The sequence below is a fragment of the Stegodyphus dumicola genome, chromosome 4, assembly GCF_044657685.1.
Source record: "Stegodyphus dumicola isolate Sdum_Otavi_A_Nest chromosome 4, ASM4465768v1".
NCBI lineage: Eukaryota > Metazoa > Arthropoda > Arachnida > Araneae > Eresidae > Stegodyphus > Stegodyphus dumicola.
Genome location: NC_140771.1, coordinates 43,695,321 through 43,709,647, shown reverse-complemented (window position 1 = coordinate 43,709,647; position 14,327 = coordinate 43,695,321). Strand labels below are relative to the sequence as shown.

The window sequence follows — 14,327 nt, the reverse complement described above, 5'->3', positions numbered from 1 at the left end:
GGTACCCAAGGGTCCAATATTAAAAGAATTAAAACGAAACAACATTTGGTTGTCGGATCTGGGAGCAGATTGTCCAAAAATAGAAATGCTCATCGGTAGTGATATTTATGGAAAAATTCTCACGGGATCAGTAAAACAATTAAAAGGAGGACTAACAGCAGTTTGTACGAAACTTGGTTGGACAGTTTGTGGTGTATCGGAGGAATTTGTTAATCACAAAGATAAAGATGCTTCCATTTTGTGTGCAAGTTTAGTGGGTCACGACTTTAAAATCTCCGATCTTTGGAGTTTAGAAACGATCGGAATATTAGATGCTCACCAGAATTCAACTAACGCTGCTGAGGAAGAAATTGCCCACGAACAATTTTTAAACTCTCTTTCCAGAAACGAAGATGGTCGTTATTGTGTCGGATTACCTTGGTTAGTATATAACGCAGAATTGCCATCAAATTGTCATGTAGCAGAAAAAAGATTGTTCCGTGTCACCCGAAAACTCAAGTCTTTACATAAATATGAAGAATATGATAGAATTTTTAATGAATGGATGGAGGAGGGTGTAATTGAAATAGTACCAGACAATGAACTGAATTATAAAGGGCACTACTTACCGCATCACCCAGTATTTAAACCAGACAGTGTCTCAACTAAGATAAGACCTGTTTTTGACGCATCATGTAAAGTTAATAGATCGCCCTCCCTTAATGATTACTTAGTAAAAGGACCAAATTCAATAGAAGAAATCCCTTCAATTTTGTTAAGATTTAGAGAAAAATGCATTGGCGTAACCTCTGATATCCGGCGTGCATTTTTACAGATTGAATTACGGAAAGAAGATAGGGACTTTTTAAGATTTTTATGGTGGGAGAAAGATAATGTACTGAAGGTTTTCCGCCATACGAGGGTAGTTTTTGGAGTAAAGTCTAGCCCTTTTCTATTAGGAGCGGTTATTTCAGTTCATTTGGCACAAGTACCAAAGGAACAAAGTTCTATTGCTCAGAAATTAAATAAATCCTTTTATATTGATAATTGTGTGACTTCTGTTGATAACGAAAAGGAGCTTGTGAATTTTGTGAAATCTTCTACTGAAATATTAGCTGAAGCAAAAATGGACTTACGTATGTGGACCTATGGCCCAGTAGAAAAAGATGTGGAACTAACCCAAAGTACTTTGTGCACTGAGTCCACAATGGAGAATTCTGTACCAGTTTTAGGAATTATGTGGGACAGAATAGAAGATAACCTTTATATTGAAATTAAGACTGTATTGGTTTCGGATAATTTGTCTAAAAGAGAGGTTTTGTCAGTAACGCAGACAATGTTTGATCCTTTGGGTTTCTTGACACCTGTTTTATTGCCTGCAAAGTTACTGCTACAGGAAATTTGGGCGCTAAAAGCAGACTGGGATACTCCATTACCAGATAGTATCAAAAGTAAATTTTCGAGGTGGTATAATAAATTACAAATTTTGAATAAGTTGAGAATACCGCGATGTATAGGTTTTGGAGATAGAAGTTCCTGGACACTTCATGTATTTTGTGATGCTAGCCAGCATGCTTATGCCACGGTAATATTTTTGAGATGCGAAACTAAAGAAGAAACATTAGTCAGTTTTGTAATGGCTAAGTCAAGAGTCGCACCCTTAAAAGAACTTACTATTCCCCGTCTAGAACTTATGGCCTGTCTTTTGGGCGTGCGTCTTTCCAAATATGTGACAGAAGCTCTTACGTTGGATGACATCCCGAAATATTTTTGGACCGATTCCACCACGGCCATATCTTGGATTCAAAGAAATGATGCGTGGGGGACTTTTGTGGGCAATCGCGTGAAGGAAATTTGCGCTTTCACTAAAGCAAATCAGTGGTCATATGTACAGGGTCATTCTAACCCAGCTGATTTACCTTCTCGTGGTTGTTCCCCTCTTCAGTTTTTCGAATTAAATTGGTGGAGAGGGCCTGTTTGGCTCAAAGACCCCAGAGATAGCTGGCCAAAATTAGAGGTTAAGCCAAATGAAACTTTAGTTTTTTCAGAGCGCAGGAAAGGCATAAATTTAAATGTAAATCTTAGTATAACTACAAAAGCGGATAAAGTTAAGTGGTGTGAGAAGTTCTCTAAATTTTCAAAAATGTTAAGAGTTTTAGGTTGGATAAAGAGATTTATCAAAAATTGTCAAAAGAAAATTGTAAATAAAGAGCCTTTTCTGTCTGCTTCCGAGATAAAGGAATCTAAAATTATACTTCTTTCACTTGTTCAGGGGGAGAGTTTTCCAGAGACTGGAGACTCCATCAATGGTCTTTTGACCATACGAGATGAGAGTGGCTTAAGAAGAGTAAAAACAAAAATCACCGAACGAGATGATTCTTATGCATTCCGGTACCCGATTTTATTACCTTCTAAGCATTATATTGTTGACTGTTTAATTAGAGATTACCATTTAAAGCATTCTCATGTTGGCGTACAAGCATTAACTGTTATAATTAGAGAAGAATTCTGGATCATTGGTGCAAGACGCCGAATTAGATCGGTGGTGAAACAGTGCGTCCGTTGTAAACGATTCTCAGCAAAACCTTCAACTACTGCACCCATTCAATTACCATTAGACAGAGTTCGAGATGCTTTCGCATTTGAAGTTACCGGCATAGATTTATGTGGCCCTCTGATTCTCAAAAATAAAAACAAAACCTGGGTAGTACTCTTTACGTGTGCTGTATATAGATGTGTACATTTGGAACTAGTGACGTCCGTAAGTACCGAATGCTTCATTCAAGCGTTTCGTCGGTTCATAGCCAGAAGGGGTCGGCCATCTACAGTTTATTCAGACAACGGCACAAATTTCGTTGGTACATCTGCATTGCTGAAAAAGGTTGACTGGGTAAAGGTAATTGCTCAGGAAACTTTGCATCCCATCACTTGGAAGTTCATTCCGCCCACTGCTGCTTGGTGGGGCAGATGGTGGGAGCGTCTAATCCGCACAGCCAAGAATTAGATTGTGAGAGTCTTAGGACAAGCTGCAGGTCAATTACGAAGAGTTACTCACCGTCATCTGTGAAATAGAAGCCGTAATAAACTGTCGACCACTAACTTATGTGTCAAATGACTCTGAGGATTTTCTACCATTAACGCCTTCCATGTTCTTACAGGACATTAAGGTTTCAGGTACAGCAGATTTGGATGCTTTAGATCGAAATAAACTCTTGGCTTGTCAGCGTTTCTGCCAGGAACTTCGAGAACAATTTCGTAGCCGTTTCCGCAAGGAGTACCTTGGGCAGTTAGTACAAAAGCATGGACAGACAGACTGTGAATTAAAAGTTGGAGACATCGTGCTAATAGGTTGTGAGAACCTTAAAAGAGTGAACTGGCCAATTGCTCGTGTCCAAGAACTTTGTACAAGCGGAGATGGACATGTAAGAGTTGTAAAAGTGAAAACTAGAAATGGCATACTGATTCGTCCTGTACGTAAACTGTACCCTCTAGAAGTGTGTTCCTGTACTAAGGATACCATTATTTGATTTTTGATTTTCCTTCTGAAAATCAAAAAGGTGGGAGTGTTGTGAAACTGATTAGCTGTATCTAACAAATATTAAAAACAAATCTCTTCATTTTGATGTACGAGACACAGATGGCATTGGCTGTCATTGAAGTAGGAAGAAAAAAAGGGTTTTCCCCTTTCGACCTCGTGACGTGAACTGATTAAGTGTGTAATAACTTTCGGGGCCAGAAAAATTTCCCGACAATTGTTAAAAAATGTATATATTTTGTAGTATAGAGAGAATATAATTAAATAAATCAACATATTAGAGTTTTTATTACAGATTCAACATCACACTACCCAGGTAAGTGAGCAAGTTTTGTCTTTAGTTTTTCTGGATTGCTCGGTATCTGGGATGAGTGAAGGAAGTATTTTTATTTTAATGATATTTAATGATAAGACTATGTTTTAGTAATAACAAGTACATAGAACAAGTACATTAGTAACATAGAAGATAAAATCTTCAACTTCTTGCTGTAACAACTAATCAAACCTCGCTTGATGCAAAAACAATTTAGATAACTCTTAACAAGCACTTTGTGTATTTTTAGACATAACAGTACTGAATACTTGAAAATGAAATAAAAAGTTACTTATCTTTTTCGAATTGGCACAGTCATTTGTATCTTCATGAACTGGTTCCAGGTAGGGTATGTGGCTGTAGTTTCTGCCTTCTGACATCTGGGGTTTCATTGCTCCTCGGACATGGGTTCGCCCTTTCCTTTCCTGGCATGCTTCTCTATCCTCCTTGACTTCCTATGGAAGGTATCCTGTGAAGGTGGTCTTTTTCTCCCTTCAAGGCATATTGTCCATTGACTGCTGTGGAATACCATTCGTTTGGCTGTTTGTTCCCCATCATCCAGCCTCTGCTGCTTGCTTGAGAACCCTCTTTTGTCTTTCACCAGCTGTGATTGATTCGTTCCCGCTGACTGCTGGTGGTAGTATGGTGGTTACAGCTGCTTTGTTGATCGTTGTGTCTTCATTTCCGCCCACTGCTGGTCGAACTGTGGTCGTTATGGTTGCTTCGTTGATCGTTGCGGCTTCTCTTCCGCCAATCACTGGTGTTAACCTTGTTGTTTGCTGACCGGCCTTGACTGTTCTACTCTTTTTCTCTTTTCACTGGCTTCTTACCCTGGACGCTTATTCTATGATCACTGGATCTGTCTACAACTTAAGCGAACAATATTGACTCAAAGAAACCGGTATAGACAGCCATCACAACTTATCGGAGAAAGCCATTCTGTGGTCCTCAGTTGGTGGGCGGGTGGGTCCATTTAACTTTACTGGAAGGGGACAAGGCTTCAAGGAGCTTTAGACCAATCGCAGTACAGACCGAGTGACGAAATTTATAGCGTGCACTGGCTGAAGTTCTAGGAATATTCTCCTATTATTTCACTAACTCACACGCTGCATTTGTAGTTCGAAAAAATTGCACAAAACAGTATTATGACCAATACATGCTGAATATGCTGCTGTGTTATGTGAAAGAAAATCTCGTTTTTTAATGGGAAAGTTAACGCAGGAATTTAGAGCTAAAAAATAAAGAGTGATATAGGATACCACGAAAGCAATGGTAAATAGATAAGAGTAAATGAATTAAGCTTACTTCAAATCCTTTTAGAAATAAACCATTTTAATTATTTAAATTTATAATATGATTAATTTGCATTACAATCTAATAGCAAACTAAGTTTTTTTTTTTTTTTTTCATGTTTACATTAAAACTGTTTTCCCGCAATTTATTTTACAGTTACTATTTGAAAAATATTTCTTTAAATAAGAAATTAGAAAGAAAATATTTCTTTCTTAATATTTCTTCCCTTTTTTATTTTCTTTTTCTATGAAAATTATTTCTTTCAGGAAAAGAAATAAAATTCATTCGCTATTACAGTATGGCCGATTGCTGCTGCATTCAGTTATCAGACACGCATCAAAATGCTTTATTTTAAATAATTTATTCTATAATTAACATGAAAGAAAATATTTTTTCAATATAAAATATATAACCAAAATTAAATTAATCTATCCTGTATGTGTGATTAATTCGTTTTGCAATTTTTGTCACACAATTACTAATATCTTTTTTTCAATATTACATTGCTGTTATTTTAATTTTGTATATATATAAGAACTGCTCAGTTTAATTATTCTTCCTTCTCAAAAGATTTTGTTCTGTGAAAATAATTAAAAGATAGTAATATTTTCACAATGGAAGTACTAAAGTAAAAATAATCAGTGTAGGTCTCCCGCAGTTCAAGTTCCTTTTCAAACCAGCGTTTCGACACATTTTAAATAGAAAACTAATAATAATCAATATCTCTTTTAATATAAAAATAAGAATGCTATGAACAGTATTTTTATTATTTATTTATTTTTTTTTTTTTTTAAGTTTGCAAAGAAACAATGATTTTTTAATACTATAATAGGTTACAAAAGTGCTATTCCATGAACAAACCCTCAGTCTTATAGCATTGTTACTTTATAGCATAATACAATAATAATACAGTATAATTCTGCTAACAAGCCCACCAGCCGCCGAGCGGTAGAGTCGCTGAACGCAGGTAATTTGGTCCGAGGTTCGAATCCCACGAACGAGCTGGCCGGCGTTTTCGTGGCTTTCCCCATGTGTAACGTGTATACGAGCCAGTTTCCTTTAGAAAGTCCTCACTTCAAAACCAGTTTTAAAACGTATTAAAATTACACACACACACACACACAAAAAAAAAAAAAAAAAAAAAAAAAAAAAAATTGAAAGCCTTCAGATTTTATATTACTCCCAAAGGGCCATTTTTTTTAACGTTTTGCGTGTTACCTTTATTTATTAAATATCATGTTTTTCGCACTTAAACCATAAAATTCAATTCAATAGCAATATCATATAATTAAAAAAAAGCATATCTTTAGAATTTCCGATACATAGTCTCGCGCGCTAGAGATGAAAATGTTTTTTGCCATTGCTCGCTTTGAAATCGTTGGGTTTCTTAATCAAAAACTCATAAATGCTTTACAAAATAAGATATATGAAATGGATAGTAATACAAATTCCCAGTTAAAATTTGGCCCTCCAGATGCCTCTATTAGGATGGAGGATTACGTTATTCAGAATTTCATGGCTCTAGGTACCGTTGTTTTATCACAGTGCGAGAAACATTCATGCATTCTGCAGATTCCTCATTATTTAATTTCTTTAAATATAATAGAGTGCGATAATACTTGGTGGCAACGATTTGAAAAGTGAAATGCCATTTATCGTGAAACGCCACAAAATGGCAAAACGAAATTAATAGCCCCTCTGGGCTAAAACTTATTTTTAAAAGTATCACACTAATAGTAGTACAATTACTGAAAAAAATATTATAAATCTATTTTATAGTTTTATAATTATTATTATTATTATTATTTTTTTTAATTTTATTTTACAGTAGTGTGAATTTCGCGTAATAGTGAACAACATTTTTGTGTTCACAGTATTATTCTTAAGGTATTCAACTGTTAGATTTTAAAGTAAACGTAATTCTTGCTGTACATAAATCGAGTAGAAGCTTATCGGATGTCTATATTTGTATTAAATGAAGAAGGTTTATGTGCTTGATAAACATATTATCTTCTACATTTTTAAAGCATACAATTACAATTTATATCTATAATTTCAGCAATAGTATAACCTTTCTTTTAGTAGAAATTGCGTTCTTGTTTTTTGAATGTGGCTCCAAATACTCTCTCAGTTCACCCCAAATTAAAATAACTATAACTTTTGGGAATCTGAAATACGCAATGAAAACATCTTTTGGCAGAGCAAAAGCATCAACATATTTTCTATAAATTCGCCATCGATTCAGAGATCTACGACGGTATTCTTCGTTTAAATATGAAAAAATCAGCGGCGAAAACACATACAAAGCCATTGTCTACTTCGTACGTCAACTGGACAACCCTGATTGACGACGCGGCAACATTTTTTCACGCGCTTTCAGAGAATATAGGATGTCGGGCAGACCTGTTTTTTACTAGCAGCGACATCTGGCGGCCCACAACTTGCTGTCGACTCTTGTAGCGTAGAATAACCGTCCTGGCCCCTTGACCTGCTCCTTTTTTCTCTTTTCTCCTGTGTTAGCCTTATGCCTCTTATGCTGCTTGGCTGGAATCCTGTTGGCTTTCCTCTTAAAAGCCACATGGTAACTGTATCTGGTCTGCAGCTGGCTGTTCTTTGTTCGGAGCTTTATTACCGCATCATTGGAACTTTGCAATAAACCTTTAAGAAGTGTCATCTCACAATGATTATATATTTTTTAATTTGATCGATATTGGATTTTGATTCCTTGCCATTGCCATTTTTAGGAATTCCATAGTTTCTCGAATACTTTTATTATAAATGGCCCTTTAAATTTAGGGCAGAACTTTTGCATCGGGAGCACAGGATACGTTATGTTTCAATTTTAAAAATTGTTTTAAAATTTTCTTCCCTCCACTTTTTATCATAGTACAATTTTCTTACTTCTTGCCATGTCAGAAGATTTAATGGCCTCATTGACTAATTTCTTTGTATCCGACATCTGAAAATCGCTTTTGCACAAAAAATAGTCTGTCAAGGGGTGTCACTGTTATCTGATATAATTTTTAATGGTGCACCATATTTTGAAATAAATTTATTTAGAAAGGAATTTGCGACTATCTTGGCAGAAGCCCTTTTCAGGAGAATTATTTCTACCCATTTCTTAAAATCATCTACATCTACAAGTAAGTGGCGGTGTTTATACTTATCGCTTTTCAAATAAGGCCTTGAGAGATTGACTGTGAGCAGTTCATTGGGGAAAGTAACTTTAATGCTATTTGGGTATCCAGCCGGTGAGTAATTAATGTCATTATCAGATTGGCAGATCTTGACATACTCCATAACAATTTCATGTAATTTTGGAAAGAATACCGCTTCTCGTACACGTTTAACTGCCTTTCTAATACCAAGATGACAGGAAATTGGTGCATCATGTAATTCGTGCAAGATGCTAGGTCATTTGGATGATGGCCCTAAACTCATTATTTTCATTAGTAGTTTTTTGATAAAAATAAGAGATTATCGATAATTTTGTAATGGACTGCTATGTTTCTAATGGCTGTTAAATCTGGATACTGTAGATACGCATAAATGTTTTTAAATTCCAAATCCTTTTTTCTTTTTTTTTTTTTTCTTTTTTTTCTTTTCTTTCTTTTTTTTTTTTTAGTTCAGCAGTAATAGTATCTCAAGAGTATAAGATTTTTTAAGTTAACATTGTGCATTTAACTTGATTTCCTTGTTCGTCTAATTTAATGCAAGAAAGAACATCTGTGACAACATTTTCTGTACCAGGTAAACGATTCAATGCTAAGTTATATTCCTGCAGCTTCAATGCCCACCTTATCAATCGAGGTGACAAGATTTTACCAGAATAAAGTCTAAGAATAGCAGTGTGGTCAGTGTAGACTGTTACAGGTTGCTTTCTGAAGTATACACGGAATTTTTGTATGCCCAGTAAGACAGCTAGTATTTTATGTTTAGTAGCTGTATAATTCCAATGGGTAGGGTTTAATGTTTTACTGAAGAAGGCTACTGGCTGCCCCGCTTGCAATAAGATGGCTGCTACTGCTACGGCAAAGTCTGACGAATCTGCAGATATTTCAAGCTGACCTTCTGGGTCAGGAACTGTTAGCACTGGTGCAAAAATTAAAGCTGTTTTTTGTTGTAAAACATTTTTGTAGCCTCAAAATTTCACAGCAAATTAATAAAAGTATAGAATAAAATATTTCCTCTTATCTTGTATCCAGTGCAGTTTCAAGCAAGATCATAGCTAATTAACTTGTAATCCAAAAAAGAGGTTGTAGACGGAAATTGAAACTGAAACACATTTTATTTACATGAAAATAGATTAAGATTTCTTAGTATTCTAGATACATATCGAAAAGGGAGTTGCATAATAGAGAGTGTCATATGACAGTCCTTTCCTGAAGGAGCGAGAAAAGTAAGTAAGGAAAAAAGTGAGTTTACACAATTAACTCCTTTGCAGAGTTTCCAGTTCATACTGTTTATCGTGCTATTGGTGACAGTCCATCACTATTTGCATAGCAACACCCCTACTTGATGGGCAGCATCGCCATTTGCAGCAATTCTCGATGTTTCTCAAACACAGGCTTGCCTGTTGGTTTGGTGAAAAGATCTGCAGTAGTCTAGGTTCAGGATCCCATTTTGTTAAAGTTCACACAAGTTGTGGTATTTGATGTTTATATGTTTTGTTTTGGAGCTATTTTCTCTATTTGTGATAGTTTGATGCATGACTTGTTATCTTCATAGAGAGTAATTGGCAGATTTTGTTTTAGTCCTAGATCTTTAAGCAAATTTAACAGCCATTGTGCTTCTTGTGCTGTATTAGCTGCTGCAATATATTCTGCTTCAGTTGAAGATAGTGCAATGCAGTTTTGCCTTTTGTTGCTCAATGAAACACAGTTATTTCCTAGCTTGAATATGTATCTGCTGACGAATTTTCTTGTTTTCATGTCAGTTGCCCAATCTGCAGTTAGTATAGGTTCTTGAATTTTGTTAAAGATCAGCTTAAGGTCTTTAGTTGTATGTAAGTATCGAATGACTTTCTTGACAGCATTCTAGTCTATGTTCCAAAGTTTTTCATTTCTTCTACTCAGTAGATTGACAGCGTATGCTGTATCTGGTCTGCTGATTGTTGCAATGTATAATAATGCCCTTACTGCTTGTTTACATTCTGTATTATCCTGTAAAAGATCATCTTCAGTTTCATGTTGCAGTAGCTTGTTTCCTTTGGTGTATATTTTGGTTTTTCATCCTGAAGTTCAAATTTTTGAACTATTTCTTCGATTTTATTCTTTTGCTTTATGGCAAAGGTTCCATCTGTAAATTTTTCGATGTTTATGCCGAGGTAGTAGGTGACTTCTCCTAGATTTTATTCTCCTAGATTTATTTTTAATTTAGCGGGAAGTTGTTGGATTGTTTCCATTATATCTTCTTCTCTTTCACTTCCTATAAGCATATCATCTACATATAATATTATATATGTGAATTTTCCATTGATAGTTTTGAAAAACAAGCATGGGTCTGCTCTACTTTTTTTAAATGACATGTTTAGAAGTATTTTTCCAGTTTTCAGATTCCAAGCTCTAGCGGCTTGTTTTAAATCATATATAGATTTCTTCAGCTTGCAAACTTTATTTTCATTTCCAGCTTTGGAGTATCCGTCAGGTTGAGTTATGTAAATTTTTTCTTCTAGTTCTCCGTGAAGGAAAGCTGTTTTGACATCGATATGTCTGACAGACATATTTTTTATACGAAGCTGCACATAGGAAAGCTCGTAAAGTTGTGTATTTTACTACAGGAGCAAAGGTTTCATCATAATCAGATCCAAACTTCTAAATTGTTTTGCAACTAATCTGTCTTTGTATCTTTCAATTTTTCCTTTTGCTTTGAGTTTGGTTTTGAAAGACCATTTACATTCTATTGTTTTTCTTCCTTTTAGTAACTAATTCCCTACTGTTGTTTTCTTCTAGTGAATTAATTTCTTCTCGAACAGCTGTTAGCCATTTTCTTTTTTCATTTTCTTCCAAAGTTTGAATTTCCATCCAGGTTTGGGGTTCGGGAGACTGGATATTTTGCGTTGAATACGTAGCAATCAGGAGGTTTACCTTTTGTAACTCTGTTTGATTCTCTGAGTTCCAAAGGTTCTTCTTCGAGTTCTTGTGCGGTTCATTTGTTTTGATTTTAGATGATAACACTCTGATCTAAAATGATTATTTTTGTTAAAGTGTGAGCAAAACTTTTATCTCTTTGTCTTGTTTTGAAATGAGGCTTTAAATGCTTTTGAATCTGATGAATTATTTCCAACTCTCTTGTTAAATTTGTCAATTGATTTCTTTTTTAAGAATTCTGGATTCAGTTCCGATTCTGCTCTCACTTCAAGAGCCGTCATGAGCGTATCATAAGATTTAGGCATTGAACAAAGCAAAAATGCCGAAACATCTTCATCTTTTATGTCCTCACCTATTGATTTGAGTTTATCGACTAACTCCAGTAAAGTATTTATATGTCTTTGCATATTTCCGTCTTCCTCAAGCGTCAAACTGTAAAGCTTTTGCAAAAGAAATAGTTTCTTGAAAGATTACACTTTTCATGTACCTGTCTGAGTTTTTCCCAGGTGGCTTCAGCAGCAGTTCCATGTTTAATGTGAATTATTTGGGTGTCTTCGATAAATACATTTATCGTCGCGTGACATTGCTGATCCTGTTTATTCCATTGTTCTGTAATAGGGCTTGGAGGAACATCTTCGATTACACTGTAAAGATCCTTCTTTATTAGTAGCATTTGTATTTTGAATTTCCATGTCGAGTAATTGCTGGAATTCAGTTTTGCAATTTGCATTTGAATTGAATTTGCATTTTTGTATCACCGAAAAAACTTATTTTTGGTTTTGATATGAAACTACAGTTTAGCTTTTACAGTTTTTTTCTTTATTAAATTAAGCTATGATCTTTTCACCTGAGTCTCATGATCTTTTGTTTCAAAACATTTTTGTAGTCTTGAAATTTCACAACAAATTAATAAAAGTCGAGAATAAAATACTTCCTCTTACCTTGTATCCAGTGCAGCTTCAAGCAAGATAATGGCTAATTAACTTGTAATCCAAAAAAGAGGTTGTAGATGGAAATTGAAACTGAAACACATTTGATTTACATGAAAATAAATTAAGATTTCTTAGTATTCTAGTTACATATCGAAAAGGGAGTTGCATAATAGAGATTGTCATATCACGGTCCTTTCCTGAAGGAGTGAGAAAAGTAAGTAAAGAAAAAACCGAGTTACACAGTTAACTCGTTTGCAGGGTTTCCAGTTCATACTATTTATCACGCTATTGGCAACAGGCAATCACTATTTGCATACCAACATTTTTAACTGTTCAAATGCAGTATTGGCTTCTGCTGACCAACAACATTTTGCTCCTTTTTAATAATTCAGGCTAAGCTATATGTGTAAAATTTTGAGTAAAGAATCTGTAATATGAGCACATTCTGAGAAATGATTCCAGTTTTTTTTTGCGGTGTTTGGCGGAGGGTAGTTATAATGGCAATAAGTTTTAATCATTGGTTTCGATACCTTTAGCAGAAATTTTATATCCTAAATATTTCATTTCCTTTGACACGAATTTACATTTGTTAGGATTCACTTTTAAATCAGCATCTTGTAAGAGTGTAAAGACTTCCGTCAAGTGTTTTATATGATCGTCTATTGTATTGTTGGTAACGATTCTGTCATCTAAATACGAGGCGTATTTGGAAACTAAGTACCGTTTTGAAAAAAAAAAGAAAAATAGTAAAACAATTTTTTCAAATCCAATTTTATTTTTACATGAAAATACATGTCTTAAACTATTTTTCAACATAGTTTCCGCCAATGATCAAACACTTGTCATAGCGGGTGACTAGTTTTTGTATACCATCGTCAAAGAAACTTCCTGCCAGTTTCGATAACCACAACTCCACAGCATTTTTCGCGTCATCGTCAGATCCAAAGCGCTTGCCACCAAGCTCGCGCTTCATGTGCAGGAACAAGTGATAGTCGGACGGCGCCAAGTCAGGGCTGTACGACGGGTGATCGAATAGCTCCCAATGAAACTGTCAAATTAACGATTGAGTGACACCAGCAGTATGGGGCCGAGCATTGTCTTGGAGCAACACAATTCCTTTACTGAGCATTCCTCTTTGTTTGTTTTGAATGACACGCCTTAGTTTTGTTAAAGTCTCACAATATCGTACCGCATTAATGGTTTCACCTTCGGGAAGAAATTCAGTAAGCAAAATGCCTTTCCTATCCCAGAAGACAGTGCACATGATTTTTTGTGATGACATTGTCACTTTGAACTTTTGTTTTTTCAGAGAATGAGTGTGTCTCCACTCCATCGATTGTTGTTTAGATTCTTTTGTGAAATGACACACCCAAGTTTCATCACCTGTCACAATTTGGTTTAAAAAGTTTTCTCCCTCATCACTGTACCGCGTGAGAAATGTCAGGGCACTACCAAGTTGCTTTGTTTTGTGAACATCAGTGAGCATTTTTGGAACCCATCGGGAACACAGTTTGCGATAATTCAAGCGGTCAGACACAATTTCGAACAAAACAGTACGTGAAATTTCTGGAAATGCCTCTGAAAGAGTTGTGAAGCATCTGTTCTCATGAATTGCTTCATCAACTTTCCTTACCAAATCATCGGTGACAACAGAAGGCCGACCACTCCGAACCTCGGCGTGGACATTTGTTCGACCTGCATTAAACATTCTTACCCACTTTCTCACCATTCCATCACTTATCGCGTATTCACCGTAAACTTCTGTCACTTGACGATAAATTTCGGCCGGTTTAACATTCCTCGCGTTCAAAAATTTAATCATGGCACGAATCTCACAGTCAGTGGGAGAACTAACTGTCTTAAACATTTTGAATGTGCACAGCAAAGTGAAAACACAAAATAGAATAACCAAAATGCCGACAATTGAAAGTCAGTGAACAAGAAAGACTAGTGTGCATGTGCGGGACGCCTATTACAGCGCTGCGACGGCGCTAGAATGAAACGGTACTTAGTTTCCAAATACGCTACATAGATCAACATGGATTTTCCTTGAACTCGCCAAAGAATTATGTCCATTGCTCATTGAGAAGTAGCTGGGGTGCACCACATAACGCGAATGGCATACGTAAAAGCGTAAATGCCAGATTTTGTGATAAATTCCGTCTTACTAATATCCTGTGGTTTCA

At 35.6% G+C, this 14,327-nt stretch overlaps 1 protein-coding gene across 3 annotated transcripts in view; it reads left to right on the top strand.

The window, feature by feature from the left end:
* The window catches only part of Suv3 (Suv3 RNA helicase), a 142,693-nt gene that overhangs the window by 22,978 nt on the left and 105,388 nt on the right, over window positions 1–14,327 (top strand). The window lies entirely within an intron of this gene.